The 21,960-nt window shown below is 45.9% G+C and overlaps 2 non-coding genes across 2 annotated transcripts; one reads left to right on the top strand and one right to left on the bottom strand.

Moving 5' to 3' along the window:
- The first annotated feature begins 2,646 nt into the window (after positions 1–2,646).
- trnai-uau (transfer RNA isoleucine (anticodon UAU)) lies at positions 2,647–2,740 on the top strand. Its single transcript has 2 exons — positions 2,647–2,684; positions 2,705–2,740. It is a non-coding gene; the product is annotated as a tRNA-Ile (tRNA).
- An 18,260-nt stretch (positions 2,741–21,000) lies between these two features.
- Positions 21,001–21,082, bottom strand: trnal-uag (transfer RNA leucine (anticodon UAG)). Its single transcript has one exon. It is a non-coding gene; the product is annotated as a tRNA-Leu (tRNA).
- Between the last annotated feature and the right edge of the window lie 878 nt (positions 21,083–21,960).

The following is a 21,960-nucleotide window of genomic DNA, read 5'->3' as shown; positions in this document are numbered from 1 at the left end:
CTTTCAAGCCTATGAAGTGACCCCCGTTTTATTTTCACTTTCAAACTTCAGAACCGAATAACAAAAAGGTTTCATGTGTGACAGCATTCCGTTGCAAATACCGGTTCCACGATGTATTCAGCGACGGGAATTAAATATTTTAGTGCTGGCTCAAATGCGAGGAATTTCAGAAAAACCCGGAAAAGCAACGCTTGCAGTAAATGACAAATTTAAAGCGTGTAGTCAGCATGAACAGAACAATGCAATGCTCTGTAAAAACGATCTGGAGCCGCAATTACTCTTTTATCTCGGGCAGTTCATTCCGATAAGATGTTTCCGCAGAATAAATGAAATGCCGAACTCCAAACATGTTGTTGCCATTATTGTTACTCCTGCTGCTGTAGTTTTAAGCTTTAATCAGTGGGTATGTAATGTTGTAAAGGGGCTGGACTACTTTGTTCAGTCCAAATTCCATTATGTGAATTTATGCTTTTTTAATATAAGCATTAACAATACAATGCGTGCTCAAAAACCGTTACTTATTAGCTTAAGAAGCGGCAGTGTTTTGACAAAGTGTGGTATTCGAACAGAAAATGCTGAAGTGTTTAATACTTGCTTGTGAGCAGATCTCCCTCGATTTAGACAAACTCTTGTTCGGCCGATGATTTCATATCAAAATCTGAATCAAGTGGAAAGAAAGCTGAATTACGCTGGGTACTGGGTATCACTGTTACGCCATCAGGTCATGCTAGGAGGATTGGGGGATCAAATTGACACAGAGGGACCCAATGTGGGGGCTGAACCCACAGTTCTGAGATTAAGAGATCTTGCTCTATGGACTGCGCCTATATAACTCTTGTGCTCCAGCAGTAATGTTTCTGGGTGTGGATGAACATGATATAATAGACTGACAGCAAGACACGTGGCCCACAGGCAGTGACAGTATCGCTATATTTGGTTGCAGTATATTGTGTTGAGAGCAGCAATAACTTTCCTGCAGAGATGGGAGTGCCTTTAATAAAGCTCTTTCAATCAGACAGAATAACAGGAACTGACCTAAAGTTTCGTCTGTGGATCCATCTCCACATGGGGGAAAGAGACAGTAAAATAGCAATGAAGAAACAGAAAGAATTGTGCTCGCTGCAAAGTAGGAAAGAGGTGGTCAGATACATAAAACAGCTTGGTGATAAGTTGCAGTGACAGTTTTATGTTATTTAGTACACGATTTCTCTTCATGTTCCTTAAGATGTGTAATTTGTATGTTGGTTGTATGAGAACATGTTCTTCTAAAGTCCTGTCAATTGACAGAGGAGAGCTAGCTGGTGCAGTCGAACAAATCAGTGTCATATTTTTAAAATAGTTTAGCTAATGAGCAACGAGAGTATAAATGAATTCTCCCACCCTCCATTCGAAGATAAAACTCCATGTGCGAGTCTAAGTTTCCTTGAAGCTACTGATGTTCGTCATTATTGGACATTCCCGGTGATATTGATTAAGGAGCTCAATTTTTACTTGTTGTAGTTCAACATGTGCAAAACATTCGTATCCCCTGCAAATATCGGCAAGGTCAGTGATATTCTCAACAATTTGTGCCATTGCAATTCGTGCAATTCATGCCATACTTTTTCGAAATGTATTCTGACATGCCAGGATCATATTTAAAAAACTGGTGCCTTAAAATTTCTTGGACTTCAGGATTTTGATAGTCTGTTACATTGTCTTTCACACGTCGGTGTCAGAACTGTGAGACATTTTCATAATCGGGGGGAAGGCCGTAGCAATAAGCAGAAAGTGCATTCACCTTTTCTCAGTGTAAATCCGTGTTGTGGTGAGTTTTTAAAATTGGTTTGCGATTTTCTGAAATATATTCTATACAAAAATATAATTTGGACAGTCGCTATTTATTTGGATATTCCCTTTCAGTGAAGATGTCTGCAGTATTCCAGCCGGATTAGTACTGATCGAAGAGAGCCATCTACAGGCGAAAGGCGACATAACATCACAGCAGCACTATTTAAGGTGGAACGAAAAACACGCATAAGAAGCTGGCGAATAAGAAGCCAACTTAAGCCTCGTAGCAGACCCTGGGAGGCACGCTCAAAATAATCATCTTTCCCAGTACTTCAGAGTCATATTTAGATCGCTTTACTGCAATTTTATTTGACTGATGGGAGATGTGAAGCCATCGAACCTGTACTGCGCTTTCACATTGAAATTGAAGCCATTTCTCATGCTTTCTCTCAGTGTCCGGGCTGCAATTGCGTGTAAAGAAGGCGACTTGAAAATGAAACGTGTAATCACTTTACAGAGGGTCTTCACGACGGGGTGCGTCAGCTAGTTCTCCATTATTGTCAGTTTACTGGACTTCTGAAGAAACCTATCTACAATGAAGATACAAACTGCACGGTTTAAGGCACATGAAGATAAATCTGTTTGCTGATTGACTCAAAACATGTCGATACAAATAATCTGCCAGGCTGATTTACTTGTCCGACCACCTCCCTCCGTCCCCCTTTGCTGTTAGCACAATTCTTTCAGTTTCTTTTCTTGTATTTTCCTTGCTATTTTATTGTTCCTTTTCCCCAGGTGGAGATGGATCCACAACCGAAACCGTTTTCACCCTGTGTTTCTGCACCGTCAGTCTGTATGAAGAACAGAAGTTGCACAGCTCCAGTGGCGCAATCGGTCAGCGCGCGGTACTTATACAGCAGTGCACAGCAGAGTCATGCCGAGGTTGTGAGTTCAAGCCTCACCTGGAGCAGTGTCTTTCTCTACTGAGCGCAACTGTCGAGTTTAGATACTCTTAGATATTTGATGGAGATAAATTAACATCAAACGAACAAGTAACGATTTATTTCGAGTCACAATCAAAGAAGGCTCCACAGCTGAAACGTTGTGTTTACCTCTATTTTCAGCATGGAATAAACCTATACTTTTCCATTTGCAGCCCACACATGCTGTGATGCAGCTCCCTACTTAAATTACTATCAGCTGTATACCTCCAGTTGACCTGTACACAAATATATGAGAGGGGTCTACTGAGACGAGAGGAGCACTGAAGACTTGATAAAGCTCTCGCATTAGATTATGTGTTTATGTTGTTCCCCAGATTTGTTTTAATGTTCTTTTTCTTTTGAAGTTGTTGTGTTTGGTTGTTTTTTTATAGTTGCTAGACAACTACAGGGATTTACCTAGGTTCCCGTAAGACTTCTCATTTTGTGTTTGTTGTGTTTTCGGGTTACAACAATTTTTTTTTTCTATTGATAGGACCCCACGCATTACTGTGGGACTAGTTAACTTTAGTTCATACATTGTACCTGAAATTACCACATAAACTACTACTGTACTCTGTTTTCCTTTTTTTTTTTAAAAAAGGCAAACCTAATGTTTGTTTCTCCTTGCTTCTGATTGGTAGCTACAACGGGTCAGTTGCAACAAACTGGCTGCTGAAATTTGTCAGCAGCTCTGTAGCAAACCTGTTCTCAATTGCAACAAGCCTAAAATAACAACTGCTCCCCATTAGATGTTACTAAAGTAGGAGACTAAGCAGACGAAGTGGAACAATAGATTACATTGGAACTGTCCTGAATGTAGTGGAAATAATATCGTCATTAAGTAATGAACAATTGCTTTCCAGACACTACAATTATTCACAAGGAATTTTATCAATACATATTTTATTAATAAAAGTGTAATATCTTAATAATGAAGTTTAATGTTATCTATATTAGTAGCTGTATTACAGGTAATGCATGCACAGACTTTATTATACTATAATGAATTTTCAGGTATCCCGGGGAGAGAGCTGAAATGAAGGAAATACATATTTAAAAGGGGTGTAAGTCTTAAATGTGTTCTGTCACATAGGGGTGTTACTTGAATAGATTTGTTGTAATATTATTTGACTCTACACTTGTGTTTCTCAGGAGACAGCATTAATATTGGGGATTTGCGGATACAGATAATAAGTTGTACTATACAGGCAAATGTATGGTTACCTTAATGAAAAAAACTCTTATCATTACCCTTTTCAACATTATTATTTAAGACAGTCTTTCAGAACAGTATTCTCGTATTAGTGGCTATAGTCTAATGATAACGGTGGTGAAACAGGCGAAATGTGCGGAAAGAATTGGAGATGGAACAGGAGACTCATCCAGTCGATAGAAAGCTTGGGTAGGACTGCACAAACACCGTGCCAGTGCTTAGTAGCGTCATTTAAAAATAATACGTGGTTTAACAATATCAACTGCTCTTCTGTGAGCTCAGCTCCACTACTAGTAATACATTGCCCAAATTTTCAAATCAGATACATGTGTTTTCTACATGTATGTAATTGGTACTTTTTTTGTTTTAACTGATTTAAAATATAATCTTTCTAAAACAGACAAAGGGTTTATGTGTCGCGCTGAAATTCACACACAAGTAAGGAAAGATATCACGCTTAGGAAGAAATCCAGAGTGGAGACGCCGGCGATTGAAAACAACCACATACAGCCTGTATGTGCTCTACCACTGAACTAAACTTCCGACAACTACTGTATCTTTATCTGCAGCACTTTCTTTTAGGAAGAGTGAGGAGTCTACAAGCCTAGAAAATAAGACAACTAAGTGAACGACAAATTTTCACTTTTTGATTAAAGAACATAAAAAACACCTTTCTTCCAGCCAAATTCAAACCAGAGAACAAAGAGTTCCCAGCTGTTTCCACTATATTCCTCCGCTCTTACAACTGAGTTATCGAAAACACAGGAAGCCCACCTTTTGTCTTACATAAAGCACAATGTAGTGCAGCGGTCCTATTTATTTAAAACCCAGTTCGAAATCAAATCTCATTCCCATAGTCCTGTTTAGTTTGAATTTAAGCAGTTGTAGCAGCAATGCTTGGTAATAAGACAGAATTAAGCGTTGCTGTGCTTTCCTTAATGAGGCCCCATCTCATTCTCCATCTCTGTGGTGCAGCCACAGAGAAAGTATTCATGCAGGCTGATTTAAGATGTTTTCTTTTGATAAGGGACAGCTCCCAAACGGGGATGCACTTAGCTTAGCCTGGCTATCATGATCAATGGTCATCCATTGGCGCCTATCTGTCTAGGGAGTGCCAAATGGACATCTGGACTGCATTCCTAAGTGTCAGGAGTAAGTGACTCGTATCTCACCTTGATCAACCAATCAGAGACTGGCAGGGCGTGGTAACACCACGTGGGTCTCCAATGCCCACCAAACTCTCAACCAATCAGAACACATCTGTGTCTTGGTCAAAAAGGGAGCGCAAGCTCAGGTCGGGGCTCTCCTTGGCCATTTTCGCGCATCCTCAGAGACAATCACGTGACAAAGGCTGTTGTCTGCAAAGGGACTTGGACTTTGTTCTAAGCGCGGGGCCGAGGATCCCGTACGTACTCAGAATTCTACCAACGTGAACGCTCCGCTTGATCAACGGCAGCCCACAGTTGGACCCTCGTCGACAACCTGAATAGCTTATTCAGAAGCAGCGCTGGACTGGGAACAAACCAGCTTCTTCCTGGGCAAAAGAGTGACTTGTGAGGACTAGCGGTCACACTCTGTGCATAGAGACTTTCTACTAGCCAGCCGGACTGCTGGTAGATCCCCTCGGAGCAATGACTGCCCTGCACACCGCAGTCAGATTCCTCCGCCTCTCCTACTCCGAGCTGCACCTCGACTGGTTTGCCGGTAGCTAGAGGACGCCGGGACAACGCCCATTGGACAACCGCTGGAACCGAGGCTGCAACAGAGCCTGTCAGCTGGTTTGGTGTTCATGCCGGGAAATTCCAAATACATACACAGTGGATAAGTAAACCCCATGTTCTACATTGCATCTCGAGAATTCAGTTGTACCTCAACACAAGTTGTTATCAATTTAATTCATGAGTAATGCATTTACTTCCGAGTTTAGAGTAATAGTGGGTAATAACACTGATTAGCGATTTGGTAACCGAACGATATATATTGACATATATTCTCTGTTGTGTATCTTTTTGTGTTTGCATCTCTTCAAGATTATATACCTTGTATATTGATAACCCTCACAGTAAGGTCTGCCGCTTGTATCCAGGCAGACTAGTATATGTTTGGTGTACAGTTTATATTAATAAATGTATCTCATGTATTAATCCAATGTGTGTGTATTGTTAGTTGTTCTGACGATTGATTTCCTAAAAGCCCCAACGAACAACCTCGTGATTACTGCTACAATTAATAATTGTCTCAGTAAACCCATCAAACCACTACATTTAATGGCGTCCCTGTGAAGGCTGAGTTTAGAATGAAATGAGAATCAATCGCACAGAATAACTGATATTGCTGTGAGTTCAAGTTCAGCACAGCACCACAGCTTCTATACGCGAATACCAGGTGTGCTGATAACTGCGTAAAGAAATCCCCCTGTTTTCTAGCTTTTAGTGTAATGTGTGCTGATTGGAAATCCATCTGCTCGGGTGTTTAGATTCCATTCTGTAGTTTGGTGAAAGGAAAAAAAAGTAATACTCTTAAAGTTTCTCTGACGCAATGACAATGGTTGCTAAAATGTCTGAAGTGGAGTCGCTTATAAGTACTATTTCTAGCAACGACAATCCTGGTTACTGGAGCGGTATCGAAAAGTTGAACTTTGATGATATTGGGAAGCTGCAAGTAGATTTAGTAGCTAAGGTAGGGAACCAGCTTAACACAGGAGGGTCTGTGAACGCAGTTCAGGTCCTATCGAGTTTCGCCTTAAATCTAGCCAAACAGCTGGAACTGTCTTTGTCTGAGCTGACAAAGTTTCAAAAGCTTCAGGGAAAGCTAGAAAGATATAAGGCGGAGCGAGTTGAGTTGTTGGATATAATCAGAGAAAAGAGAGTGAAAAATGAGGAAAGGAAGTTTTAGGTAAATTAGATGACTTGTCTGCTAGAGAAACTGCGGCTGAGGTAGCTAGGAGAGACCTGGAAGCGAGCTTGAAAGAAAAAGAAAAAGAAATTGAGAGTTTAAATGAGCTCAGCCAGGAAAGGCAAAAGGAGCTAGATGCTGCCGTACTGGAAGCAAAACAGGCTAGATCCCACTTGCATGCCAGACCACCTAGCAGCCCGGAGCGCTCACCCAGCGCGCCAGGAGGGGGTTTCTCCCGGCCAGGGTCTGTGGTCGGATCGGCATGGGGGAGATCGCCAAGTCCTGTTCGGACGCTTCGGGCGATTCAATTCAGGCATAGACCCCCTGCTCCTGATCACGGCCGTCCTCCTGCCCGCGGAGAAACCGTAAAAATTAACCTCCACTCCCTGAGGCAGTTAGCCAAAGATGAAGAAAGGTTTGACCTGTCAGTGTCAGGAAATAATGTGGAAACCTACATCGATGAGCTGAGATATACTTTGCAGTTTATGCCCGAAGCGTCCGAACAGGAAAAGGCTATGTTAGTAAGGAAAACTACCAGCCGAGCGGTCCACGAGTGGATGTCTAGACAAGGACCGGAGGTCTGTAATAGCTTTGAGGAGCTGTGTCAGGCAATGATCGGAGAATTTTCGGCTTTTATCGATCCCATATCTGCCGTGGCCGCTGCGCACCATATTAAGCACAAAAAAGCTGAAGCCCCTCGCGACTACTATGAGAGGCTTAGGCGCACTTATTTTGCAGGGCGGAATGAAGAGGGTTGCGAAGAGAACGTGAATTTCAAAGGTTTATTCATTGCTAATCTGCATCCCTCAGTCAGGAAAATGATTGTGATGCACACTGATGCAAAAGCGATGAATATTATGGCTGATATTAGAAGGTTGGCTCAAAAAGCCTGGGGAGCTGAAGTCTCTGCTTCCTCAGAGCGAAAACCTGCTAAAACGGCTGTGTTCGCCACTAAAGCCAGCAGGGTTGACGACTCGCCTCAGCTCGAGGGAGCTGAGGCTCCTGAGCCCTATAAACCCCGGCGCAAAATAGGCAGGCAGGACCGCACTAAGCGTCAGAGCCGCCGTGAGTGCTACGGGGAAGGCAAGGGCTCAGGCAGAGCCTATCATAAGGCTGGACGAAGGGAGTCGACTGCAGCCCGCTTGGCCCGGCTTGAACAAGCCCTGCTTGAGAGATCAGGACAGGGTAAACCTTCCGCACCGAATGCCGGAAGCGTGAATGAGCTTAGGGGGACCACGCCCCTTCTCACTGGAGGAGGCGGGGATCCGTCCCAAGCCCCTCCCTCAGTCTATCTGATTGGGTGAGGGGTTCCTGCCTGGAAGAAGGCTGTGACTTTGAGTTGGGCGCTGACCCCGCCCCTGAAGTCAAAGAAAAGGCAGGCTTCCAACAATTCTTAGGGAATCTCAGCCAGAAAGGCAAAGCAAGGCGTATTTCTATCAAGTGGGTAGCTGCGTCAGCATGCGTAGGCTGCAAAGGAACAAGTAATAGGTTTATTCCATGCTGAAAAAAAGAAGAAAGAGAACACAACACCTGAAGAAGGCTCCACGGCCGAAACATTGTGTTCTCTTTCTTCTTATTTCAGCATGGAATAAACCTATTACTTGTATTTATATCAAGGTTTCTCTTGAAAACGTCTTAGATAGAGAAGCACTGATTGACACTGGGGCTGAAATTAGTTTGATGTCAGCCGATCTACTCAGCGAGCTCAAACGAGTAGCGAAAGGAAAAGGCATCAGACTTAAGGTAGAACTGTGTAAGATAGATATTTCCAGCTATACCCAGGATCATGCCAGGATCACACACCGAGTGTGGGTGGCACTTAGGTTCGGGCCAATGAATGTGGTGCATCCTGTTTACATCTCTAGGTTTAAAACAGAGCCACTACTCATTGGCCAAGACCTGCTTGACAGGCTGGAGCCTCTGGTGGACTGCCAGCGTGGAAAATTGTGGGCTCAGGTCAAAAACCCTAAGCCTGTCGCACAGCAAAAAGGGGGTTTCAGTGGTTATGCTGTGATCACACAGTGCCCACTGAACACTTTAGCTGAGTTGGAGGTTCCACCTGGTTCCTCTGGACGAGAAATAAATGTCTTGCTTTCCAAAACTACAGGGAAGTCCTGCCCAGGCCAGCACTCCCACGGTCTCCCAACTACAGGAGCAGTGCTCCGAGCAGCTGCTTGACCCGCCAGGTAAAGCACACCCCTTTTTCATCCCTGAAGAAGAGTGGATCTCCCTGTCCGGTAATGAATGGGAGTCCTTTCTGTGCATCCTGGCACCTAAGGGGGACCAGGACTACCACCCCATGGTGGTGGGAGGGGTCCAGGTGGCAGAAGTGCAGGTTGATGATGTAATTCTTAGCCTCAGCTCTGAGAAGTCCATAATCAGTGAAGTCTGTTCGAGGACCTGTCGCGAAGCCGTCAGGTGACCCTGGTGACACAGTCACAGGTTCTGTGGTGGGCACCCCCACCTCATAGGTCCATTTGGAGCAAAGGAAGCTGTGTAGCTTCAATCTCCATCGGAAAAAGGAAGTTTGCTCACTACTTCCAGGTAGCACCTCAGCTGACCCATTCGGTCTGTATTTAACAGACCTGTTGGTTCAACTGGGCGCCCAGCTGGACACAGTAAACAGTGTGCTGTGGACACGGGTGAACCCAGATGCCCACTCTCTAAGCGGCGACCCCGAGAACATTCGGTCAGGTCAGACGATTCCTCAGGCCTGCCAGGTAGTAAACAAATTGGACCTGATCGTTCCTGCATCATCAGTAGGGTTTCCGGTATGCCTTGTCCTAAAGAGGGGACAGAGAATGGATGCTGAGATGGTTTTCTTTCAACCATCAGCTCAGTTCATCAGACTGAACCTAGCAGTCTGTGGTACCCCCAGACTGGAACGGAATGGCCGAGCCACCTGCCTGTTGGTGCAGAACATAGCAAAACAAGATGTCAAAATCCCTGCTCGCACTGACATGGGACTGGTAATTTACAATGGTTTCTATGATTTCAAACTGGCCATCCCAGTACTGGGGCAGCTCCCTGGTCCCTTGGCCAGGGAAGGGGGAACCGAGCAGGTGTACTACACCTACCCCTGGCGGATGATTGCAATTATGCCAATAGAGGGATTCTGCAACCAGGAGGTGTGCAGGGTGGACCTTAGCTATAAGGATGAGATGGTTGTGTACACAGTACGCGCAAGTGTTCCGACGGACCACTCAGCCGAGAGTGCGACCCGGGATACCGCCATGCCGTCAAAAGCGGGGTTGCTAGAGCAGGTACAGGAACAGGTTGGTAAGGCAGATGCCCTGGAAATGGAAAGCCAGCGTCAGCAGCTGCGTCAGATCTTCCAGGATTTCCAGGAAGTGTTTGCACGGGACGCCTATGACTGCGGGGTGACGGATTTGCACACAGTGTGCATTCCCACGGCCCCTGGCGCCCGCCCAACCTATGTCAGGCAGTATCGCATTCCCCTCACGGCATACGAGTCCATAAAGCAGACGTTGGATGCTCTACTAGAGCGTCAGATCATAAGGGAGTGTAACTCCACTTATAACTCCCCACTGTGGCCGGTGTTGAAACCCAATGGTAAGTGGCGTCTGACCATTGACTACCAGAAGCTGAATAAACAGGTTCCTTTGTCACGATGGCCAATGATCTACCTAGATCAGGAGTTAGCCAAGGTGACAACAGCGAAATATTTCACCACAGTGGATGTGGCCAATGGGTTCTGGACCCTTAAGATAGAACCGACAGACCAGTACAAACTGGCCTTTTCCTTTGGAAACAGGCAGTTCACCTGGAATCGATAAGAAAATAAGGTCTTCTCCCTTGAAGCAGGGTTCTCAGAGCACTGCCTTGGGGCTGCTCTGAGTCAGGAATATGACCAAGAGCGAAGGGTGGTGGCGTATGCCAGTCGAGCCCTGAGCCCAGTGGAGCAAAAGTTCTTGGACTGCGAGAAGGCCCTGTTGTCTACGGTCTGGTCGGTAGAACACTTCCGTAGTTATGTTGGGGGACAAAAGATCATCATCGAAACCTGCCACCAACCTGTGACATTCCTGCATAGCCAGAGACTGAAAGCGGGCAGGGTGTCAAATAGCAGGATTGTGGCATGGATGATGGCCCTACAAGGCTATGAGATAGAGGTACGTTATGCACAGAGCAAGAAAATGTACCTGGGACAGGGCCTGGCTTTGGGCCAAGTGTGTCACGGCTGTGACACTGACATGGAAGCTCCAGAAACAATTCCCGCTGCTGAGCTACCGAACAATCATCGGTACTACGATGAGAACGTGGGCCAGGGCTTACCCATGGCCTATGTTGACGGTTGCTCTTTTCGCCACGAACAGCAGGTGCTAGCAGGGGTAGGAGTAGTCTGGCAAGACAATACTCCCTGTAGGGCGACCCGCTATAAGCTAGGACCAAAGACTAGTCAGTATGCGGAAGTAGCTGGGGTGCTGATCACCCTCCAGCAGGCCCTGACAAATGGCCTTAAACAGTTTGTCATCTGTAGTGACTCGAACTACGCCCGACATAGCTTCCTGTCCCATCTTCCGTATTGGAAGGGTAACGGCATGAAAAATGCCCGGGGCAAGGAAGTAAAGAACAAAGAGTTGTTCCTGGCCAGTGACAAGCTCACGACCGAGGCTGGAATGATGGTTTACTGGAGGAAGGTGAAGGGACACTCCCAGGTGAAGGGACCCGACAAAGACGGGAATGATGAGGCCGACCGGCTGGCCAAATCTGGCGCCTTAGAGGGTGAACCCTGGCAGTTCCAGCAGGAATGGCTACCCCCAGAAACCATGGCTGAGGTCAAGGCGGTCACCCGAAGCAGGGCTAGACAGGATGTCAGAGCTGACCCTCAATCTGTAGTGCTTGGGTCACAGGGTTTTAACACCGATCTTGCGGAAATGCAGAAACAGGACCCAGCAATTGGGCAAATGTATCAGCATATCGCTGACCCAGTGAGTCAACCTCTTTCCGAGCAGGTGCTGAGCCAGTCTCCGGAGCTGAAGGAGCTGGCAGAGTTGAAAGACAATCTAAAAATTATAAAGGGGTTGTTGGTTTGTATACCAGTTGCACAAGGTGTCCCAAAGTGGGTAGTTCCCCGCTGCCATCGGGGGGTCATGATCCAACACGCTCATGACGAGCCCTGTGGGGGTCACCGGGGAATCAAGGCCACATACGACACTATCCAGCAGGTGGCATTCTGGCCTCACATGGGCCAAGACATCGCCGCGTATGTAAAGGGGTGTCTGACGTGTAGCCAGTTCCAACCATCACGGCCCTTGCACCGGGCACCACTCCAGAAAAAGGGCATGACATTCCCCTGGTCCAATCTACAAATGGATTGGGTGGGGCCGCTGGTGAGGTCATCCAGAGGGAACAAATATTTCCTCACTTTTACGTGTGCATTCACAAAATGGATTGAGTGCCTCCCAGCACCCAACGACACGGCAGAGACAACTGCAGTGCTGTTGGTGAACCATGTGTTCAGTTGATGGGGACTCCCCCTGATCGGGGAACCCATTTCACAGCTACAGTAATGGCAACCCTGTGGAATATGCTTGGGGTCAAGGCCCAGTTGCATATCTCCTACCACCCTCAATCCTCGGGCCAGGCAGAAAGGGCAAACCGAACGGTGGTTAGTATGCTCAAAAAGTTTGTCTCCACCAGCAGTAGGGACTGGGACGTTAAGCTGCCCCTGGTTCTGATGGCCATCCGAGCCACGCCCCATTGCTCTACGGGGGTCCCACCTTTTGAGATGATGACAGGTCGGAAGATGACTCTTCCCCTACACTGTCTTTATGGGGTGGAGGACCTGAGCACGACGGGGGCTGCTACGGCCCATCAGTATGTGTCAGACCTGCGAGCACATCTGCAGGCAACCTTTGCTTTTGCCCAGAACAATCTGGGAAGGAGTGCAGAGGGTAGGAAAGCATACTATGACCGAAAGGCAGTTAACCAGGAACTCCAAGTAGGAGACAAGGTCCTGTACTTCCAATTTGCCAAACTCACAGGGGTGGCCCGGAAGTTCTTACCCAGTTGGACAGGACCCCAGGAGATTGTCGATAAGGTATCACCGGTAGCTTATCGAATTCGGATTGAAAAGGGAAGGCAATCTCTGGTCTACAAGTGGGTGCATCACAACCACCTCCGGTTGTATCGCCCACCTCAAATGGTGCCGGAGGACACAGAATAGGGTTAAAAGTCCAAACCCGATCAAAGAGGGGGGTGCCCCTTTGTAGCTGCAGGTAGTTGGGTACTGTAGTGTAGGTCCTGCTAGGAAAATATATTCAAAATTATAGTGGAACTGTACCATGTGCCTCATCTGTGTTCCAGAATGGGAATCCTAAAACTGCCATGGCTGGTCCTGAAAGTACTGTGGATCGCCTCGACACAGGCCCTTGAAGTTGTGGAACCCGGTCCTCCTACTGGCATAGTCCTGCAGGACGCTCCCGGATTGTTGTTAACAAATTGCAGAACATATACTCAGCGAGTGTATGTACGGCTGGACCCACATGATGTGTTTCAGAAGCACATCAACATGAACAGTAGGGTGTCCTATCATGGTAGGTAGTGGGCTGGGGATACTATATGGCATGCCCAGCTAGACACTATACACATGCTCCGCCAGCTGAGGAAGGCAACAGTCACCCAGGAGGAGATGACAGGCCTCAGCCGCCCCAAAAGGTTCTTGGGGGGTCTGATTGCTGCGGCCTCTGCCGTGGGTTCACTATTTTCAGCTGGTCTGTTTGCTGCTAACACTGTCACCCTGACCACCCTGAGTAGGCAGGTGTCTGGGTTACGTAAGGAAATGCCAGAAATTTATGACAGGCTGTATCAACAGCAGCAGCGGCTGAAAAGCCTAGGGAAAACCTTACAGGGCACAATTTTAGCAGTAAACCTTCATGCAGCAGTGTTAAATAACACCCTCCACACCGTGGGCAGGATTGTCGACGTGTTACAGTGGGACTATGCTTATGTGCAACAGGTCAGAATGCTGATGCAGGATCTGCTTAGGGAGCTTAGTGCCACGGTAACTAGCCTAGCCATGGGACAGATTCCAACCTACTTGGTTCCACTGTCCTTAGTAGAAGAAGTACTGAGGACAACCACTTCCGAGATGGTGCAGCCAGTGCAAGTACATCTTGCATACAGTCTAGGCAGTGCCATTCCCATACATGTCAACCCCGAAGCCAAGGAAATAGGTTTCCTGTTGAACCTTCCCATCGTGAGTAGCAAGGATATCTATAGACTCAAGTCTATATCGAACGTTGGCTTCTGGAGGGGGGACATGCATGTGAAGTTGACCACCCCACTGCTCGTAGCTTACCAGGAGGATGATCCGAATTTGTACCTTGTTCCAAACCTTGAACTGTGTATATCAACCAAGGATATCCACTGGGTATGCCCAAGTAAGCCATTCCTTAGGGACACAACTCAGAGGTTATGTGGTATCAGAAAGGGGACTGCCACTGAAAAGTGTAAAGCCACAGTGACGAGCAAAAGTGAGGTTAAGGAACTCCAGGTTGAGCAGGTGGGAAAGATTTGGCTGGTCAGCACACCACAGTTACCTGTTACAATAACCTATGACAGACATGATACAGCTACCGAAGTGCAGCTACCCAACCAAAAAGTTTTTCTACAAGTTCCTGAAGGAGCTTGTAATGTTGCCATAGCCAAAATGTAAATGTAGTGGCTCTCTGAAGGCACCAGTTCTGTAGGGTTTGGGCATTTACTGGAATAATTATTAATTGTAGCAGTAAATCACAAAGTTGATTCTTTTGATGGCTTTAGAATCCAACCATGCGACATAACTCAAACAACGCACACACACAGGTACTAATACACGAGGATACATTTATTAATACATAGAATACGCATGTAAACCTAACAGATCTTATCGAGAGGGTTATCAGAATACAAAAGATATATATTCAGTCAGTTACGAAGTGTTACACATATCAAGAGGACATACGTTCAGTATATCATTCATTAAGACCGTTTCGTAAATGAACTTGGTTATAACTTCTACATTAGATACTCAAAACAAGTACATAACTCTTAGGAATTAAATTGATATCAACTGGTTGGGATAACAATTAAATTCTCGCGCTGTAATGCATTGAAATTAAATACTCATCCAATCTCTGGGGATTCAGATCTCCTGCGGGCACAAAGAAACAGTTGCAGGCTGTTGCTGTCAACCGGCTAGTTAGTGTTGGCTTTAACTAGCAAAGTTTGTGCACAGGAGAAAAGATGACTGTGGGTCCCAGCAAGTCAGGAAGAGGACCGGTTCGTTCCTGATGAAGCGTTAGTTCTGAATAGTGATTCAGCTGTCCACAGTTCCGACCTGTTCACGAGGCCTGCTGCTGGTGCTAACGTCGGGTGGATCCTCTGCTTACTCTCTGGCAACCTCCGCTCTAGACTCTTAGAACAAAGGAAAGTTCTGGCACTCGGACACACTGGCCATTCCGGGGTTGTCCGGGCTGAGTCTCAGGATGGTCAGGAGGCGCGCTGCGAGAATGTCCTGCCCTTGGGAGCCTTCTGCTCCTGGGCCGTCCTGGCCTGGAATTCTCCTTTGAATTCCCTTTAGAAAAGTCCACAGAATTCTCCTGAATCCCTTCTGAATCTTACTGAATCTCTGTGTTGCCTGTTTTTACCTGGAGGAACTTCAGCTCATTGATTGGCTGAAAGTTCCATGGGCATCAGAGTCCCACGTGGGTTACTCGGCCCTACCAGTCCCTGGTTGGTTGATCAAGGTGAGATATGAGTCACTTACTCCTGACACTTAGGAATGCAGTCCAGATGTCCAACTGGCACTCCCTAGACAGATAGGCACCAATGGATGACCATTGATCATGATAGCCAGGCTTAGCTAAGTGCATCCCCATTTGGGAGCTGTCCCTTATCAAAAAAAACATCTTAAATCAGCCTGCATGAATAGTTTCTCTGTGGCTGCACCACAGAGATGAACAGAGAAATGAGGCCTAATTTGGGAAAGCTCAGAAACACTTAATTCTGCCTTATTAATAAGCCTCGTCGCTACACTTTCAATTCTAATAATACAGTGTGTCATTTCCTGCCCCAGTCAGAGGAACAGACAGTGAGCCTGTCTCTCAATAATAATAATACAGTGTGTCATCTCCTGTCCCAGCCTGAGGAACAGTGAGGTTGTCTCTCAATGATAATAATAATACAGTTTGAACTCCTGTCCCAGCCTGAGGAACAGTGAGCCTGTCCCTCAATAATAAAAATACAGTGTGTGATCTCCTGTCCCAGCCTGAGGAACAGACAGTGAGCCTGTCTCTAAATAATAATAATACTGTGTGAGCTCCTGACCCAGCCTGAGGAACAGTGAGCCTGTCAATCAATAATAATACAGTATGTGATGTCCTGTCTCAGCTTGAGGAACAGAGAGTAAGCCTGTCTCTCAATAATAATAATTCAGTGTGGGATCTCCTGTCCCAGTCTGAGGAACAAACAGTGAGCCTGTCTCGAAATAATAATAATACAGTGTGGGATCTCCTGTCCCAGCCTGGGGAACAGTGAGCCAGACTCTCAATAATATTAATAATAATAATACAGTGTGATCTACTGTCCCAGCCTGAGGTACAGACAGTGAGCCTGTCTCTCAATAATAATATAGTGTGTGACCACCTGTCCCAGACTGAGGAAAAGACAGTGAGTCTGTCTCTCAATAAGTATAATACAGTGTGTGACGTCCTGTCTCAGACTGAGGAAAAGACAGTGAGTCTGTCTATAAATAATAATGATACAGTGTGGGATCTCCTGTCCCAGCCTCGGGAACAGTGAGCCAGACTCTCAATAATAATAATACAGTGTGATCTACTGTCCCAGCCCAAACGAAACACAGTGAGCCTGTCTCTCAATAATAATAATACAGTGTGTGATCTCCTGTTCCAGTCTGGGGAACAGAAAGTGAGCCTGTCTCTCAGTAATAATAATATAGTGTGTGATCCACTGTCCCAGCCTGAGGAACAGACAGTGAGCCTGTCTCTCAATAATAATAATACAGTGTGTAACCTCCTGTCCCAGCCTGAGGAACAGTGAGCAGTCCTGATAGTTACCGCTTTCCTGATTTAGCTCAGCAGCTTTTATTTCGCCTGAAGCGCAGGCAACTTGTGAGAACAGGTTGGGTTTGCTGTGCTCAACTGGCTCGGCGTCTTCGTGTCGTAGCGCCGCAACGGTGTGTTTTCCTTCCTTCTCTTTTCAGCCCGGAAGAAACATTTTACTTGTTCCTTTTGTAGCCCACGCATGCCGACGCCTGTGTTGTGTTGTGGATTTTCTCCTTCTTGAATTTGTACTCCTCCTCCCTCTCTCTCCCTACCTCTACCTTTCCCTCTCTCTACCTCTCCCTTTTCCCCTCCCTCTCTCTACCTCTCCCTCTCTCTACCTCTCCCTCTCTCCCTAACCCCCTCTCTCTCCACCTCTCTCCCTCTCCCTCGCCCTCCACCTCTCTCCCTCTCTCTACCTCTCTACAGCACTACCTCTCTCTAACTCTCCCTACCCCTCTCTGCTCTCTCTCTCTCACTCTGGAGTTTATTTTCCAGACAGAAATCCAGCTCCGTCCCTCCTGTGGAAGATTGGTGATGCAGGATGAGAGCCCCTAACCGAGAGCACTGCAGCGGCAGGTTCTGTGGTCTGTTTCAAATCCGCCCGCGATGAGACACAGAGGAGAAATGAAGAGCCCCAGTTGCGCTAGAAAATCACCAGGGAAAGAGACTTTCAATGTAAGAAAAAAAAGTCGTTAGTAACAGACATAATATGTTTGTTTTGTTTTTTTAATCGCTGCGATGTGTGACTAAGCTCATACGACTAAGAGTTGCCCCCTTTGTCTAGATCTGGTAACCTGCTCGTCGCTGGTGGGCCAGATCGTGTCCCCCGTCACTATACTGGTGCATTAGGACCCACGCAGACCGCAGGGTGAGCGCCCCCTACTGGCCCCACAGAGAGGGAGAGGTAGAGGTAGGGAGAGAGGTAGGGAGGGGAAAAGGGAGAGGTAGGGAGAGAGGTATAGAGAGGGAGAGGTAGAGGTAGGGAGAGAGAGGAGGAGTACAAATTCAAGCAGAGGCCTGAGTGGAGCACTGTCGTATGGCCCTGACATCAATCCCTCAACTCTCTGCATAAAGCAGTGGCTTATGGCCATGACATCCCACCCCCACCACTCTCAATGGAAAGCACTGTCATTTAACCATGACATCCCACCTCCACCGCTCTCTACGTAAAGAAATGTCGTATGGCCCTGACACCCACCCCTCCACTCTCTGCGTAAAGCAGTATCGTCAGGCCCTGACATCCCACCCCCGCCACTCTCTGCATAAAGAAGTGTCGTATGGCCCTGACACCCACCCCTCCACTCTCTGCGTTAAGCTGTGTTGTCAGGCCCTGACATCCCACCCCCGCCACTCTCTGTGTAAAGCAGTGTCATATGGCCTGACACCAATCCCTCCACTCTCTGCATAAAGCAGTGTCTTATGGCCCTGAAACCCTCCCCTCCACTCTCTGCATAAAGCAGTGTTGTCAAGCCCTGACATCCCTCCCCCGCCACTCTCTGTGTAAAGCACTGTCGTATGGCCCTGACCCCCACCCCTCCACTCTCTGCATTAAGCTGTGTTGTCAGGCCCTGACATCCCACCCCCGCCACTCTCTGTGTAAAGCAGTGTCATATGGCCCTGAAACCCTCCCCTCCACTCTCTGCATAAAGCAGTGTCATCAAACCCTGGCATCCCACCCCCGCCACTCTCTACGTAAAGAAGTGTCGTATGGCCCTGACACCCACCCCTCCACTCTCTGTGTAAAGCACTGTTGTATGGCCCTGACATCACACCCCCACCACTCTCTACGGAAAGCACAGTCATATAGCCCTGACACCCACCCCTCCATTCTTTGCATAAAGCAGTGACGTCAAGCCCTGACATCCCATCCCCGCCACTCTCTATGTTAACCCCTGTTAACTCGCTTGCTGAATGATCTCTGGTGAGATTCAAGAGGTGTTTTCTTCAACAGCCACTAAAAGTCTGATGACCTTCTCTGGATTTCCTGAATATGACGTAAAATTAGTTCAAATCATTTGGTAGTTAACAGAACAAAATGCTTTGGAGGTACATTTAAAACAGCAGAGCAACACTGTAGCACTTCGTGTGTGACTGAATTTAATTGTGTAAACCTGGCTCTCTATGAACACGAGCAAAGAGTTCTCACTCAACAGAAGACTGCGATGTGAGCACAATAATATAAGACATCTGGAGACACCAGAGATTGAACTCAGGACTTCATACATGAAAAGCATGCACTCTACCACTGAGCTACATCCCCTATGGCACAGATGGTGGAACTGACTTAAAGATGTGCATATGTTTACTGACCACAATCCACCCTTCATGAATAATTGAAATGAATAATTTATTTTTATATCCAGTCACATGGGCGACGGTGGTTGATTCTTCAACGGGGGAGTGCGTTTTCCTACCTCCTTACTCGACTGTCTTTCAATTATGTTTTCTTTGAAACCTTTTTGCATCTTTTAAGTGCTTGCGATTAAATTACGCATAGAAAAACAGCAGTACAGTTGATGTTCATGGACCGATGCACACAACTCCAGTAATAAAGCCCTGTCTGTAAATATTGTAGAAGAACATTAAAGGGCGAAACAACGCTCCAACCACGGGAATGGTAACAAGAAGGATCGTGTTCTTATTTAATATGTGCTTTTGAATTGCCTTGTCAATACACACAGGCTTTAGAGATGGACCAATTATTTACAGTGGTGTTTGTAAACAAAGATGGAACATGTTATTTCTATACCAGGAAGAAAGGAGCAGACTCTTAAACTTCAAGAGACAGAAACAGCACCTCATCACAGCTAACATTAATTAAAACATCGTAACAGAAGAGTGAAGCCTTGAGTGAATCAAATTAGTTTTTGTTGGTCATCTGTGTCTTCATAACTTTGTAGGTGAGAGAGAGGATTGCGAAAATGTGCAGGTGGTTCTCAGAAGTGCGTTGGTGGTATAGGTTCCTTCAAATAACTGAGCCAGTGCATCCCCAAATCTTTTCAAGATGATCTGTGATTTCTGAGTTCTTGACGGATTCAGGCTCCTTCTCAGAGGTCCTTGCTCGCCAAATAACTTTGCATCTGAGGAAGAGCACCACGGAAAAAACCCATCTCAACAAGCGAGTGCGTTGGTTGCTCTTGCTCTTCATGCAAGGAGCTGTTTTTTTTTCCTCGCAATAATCATTATTAACCAGAAACAGCAGCACAGGTAGGTCGCATTTGTGATTATGTCACTTGTCTGCTTCAGCAAGGTCAATAAAAGACTCTGAAAGTAGTAAAGCAAAACTGAACTCAAAATCATATTAGGAATTCTGAGCGATATCTCCATACAGGTAATCCAATAAGAACGTTGAAATATTTGAATATCATCTATCTGTAGATTGCGCTGCTTTTTACCCAGAGTAAAACTATTGGATTGAAGGAATGCTAACCACTGGGTTTAAATGTATAGTTGTTATTTGGAGAAATCTGTAAACTCGTGATCGACAGTGCTGATTATTTTCCGGAGACGGAGCACTGATGACCTATCCGAGCTAATTGATAAAGCTCACCCAGTGGATACTCTAGCAGAACGTCAAAGAACATTCACCTTTGTACCCAAAGAAACCAAAGGAACAACATCAGGAAGCACAATCAATTCCCCTTTTAAATCTTTCCTGTAAGGTATGCTATGTGAATTCATGAAGTTAATCCTCTGATCTCTTTTGATCACGAACAAAGTACTTCTGATGGAGAGCTATGTTCAAAGATTTAATAAGCTTTACCCCTGCCAACGATTCGGGGTGAAGAATTAAAAGTTTCACAGACAAAAGCAGCTCACCACCACAGCCAATATTAAATGTACTGTACTTGCCGGTACACTATCATGTGCACTGCCTCAAAAGTGATCTTGGCAGATGTTGTTCCCTACATAAAGCTGAACTTGCCAAAGAGAATTTCTGTTGAGAAAACAAAATATTTTTTCTGCCTTGATGTTAAGCCTGTCTATTAGAAAGTCTATCTCTAAACACCTCCTGCAGCCTAACAAAAAGCACTTTTACTGATCGTATTACAGGTCTTAAAATATTAACATTTGGCAGCGGTGGGATTCAAACCCACACCCCCAGAGAGACTAGAGCCTAAATCCATCGCCTTAGACCGCTCGGCCACGCTACCTTCCTCCATGTTCATCTTCCTCACATTGCTGGCTTGGACTGGGGGGCTTCAGCTCTTGTCGTCGGATCTAATGATATCATGACATGTGGAAGTGACTGCACCTTCATCTTCCGAGATGCTTTCAATAGCACAAATGCTACTTTCACCGGCACAAACATAGCAATAACGAAGGAGGTGGGTTTCATCCTTTGTGCTGTTTGTAGGGGCACAACTCTACGGTGATCTACTGACTTGAAGAGCAAAAATCAAAATCCTCTGCTACTACTATTGCTTTTTTCATAGTTTCTTCAAATCCTTCATTTGAACGTCGATTTTGAAGGATATTGATGATAATACCACATAAATTGTGGTTTTCTTGTGATCGCCAATTTTATTCAAATACCAGCCTTTTTTACAGTTCCTTGCACGTTTCACAAGGTATAATAGCCCTCCTCGCATCCTCAGCTAACATATTTTAAAATTACAATAGATTATACAGCATGCATGTTTACATTTATATTAAAATTAAAGTAAATATACAAGAATACATACAGTGCTAACCCAATAATTCTTGTCAGGTTCTCCAAAAAATCTGCGTTGTTATTTTAACATGTTTCAGCTGAGGGTGCAACAGGAGTATAAATGAATTTTCCCGCCAGCCATTCAAAGACCAAATTCCATGAGTGAACATTATTTTCTCAGAAGTTGCCGGCATTGGACTTTGCCGGTGGTATTGAATTATTTCCACAACTGTTGTAGTAGTTCCTTCTTGAAATTCGACACGTGCAAAGCACTCGTAATATCATAGGTGTTAAAGTTCGCTGAGTCTATTCGAGTCATGGTGTGTATCCCTGCCTATCATTGGGAGACGGGTAGCTTTTTTACACTCAGATTCCAAT

This window comes from Lepisosteus platostomus, chromosome 5 (genome assembly GCF_059453375.1).
Source record: "Lepisosteus platostomus isolate fLepPlt1 chromosome 5, fLepPlt1.hap1, whole genome shotgun sequence".
NCBI lineage: Eukaryota > Metazoa > Chordata > Actinopteri > Semionotiformes > Lepisosteidae > Lepisosteus > Lepisosteus platostomus.
This window is presented reverse-complemented; position numbering and strand designations above follow the sequence as displayed.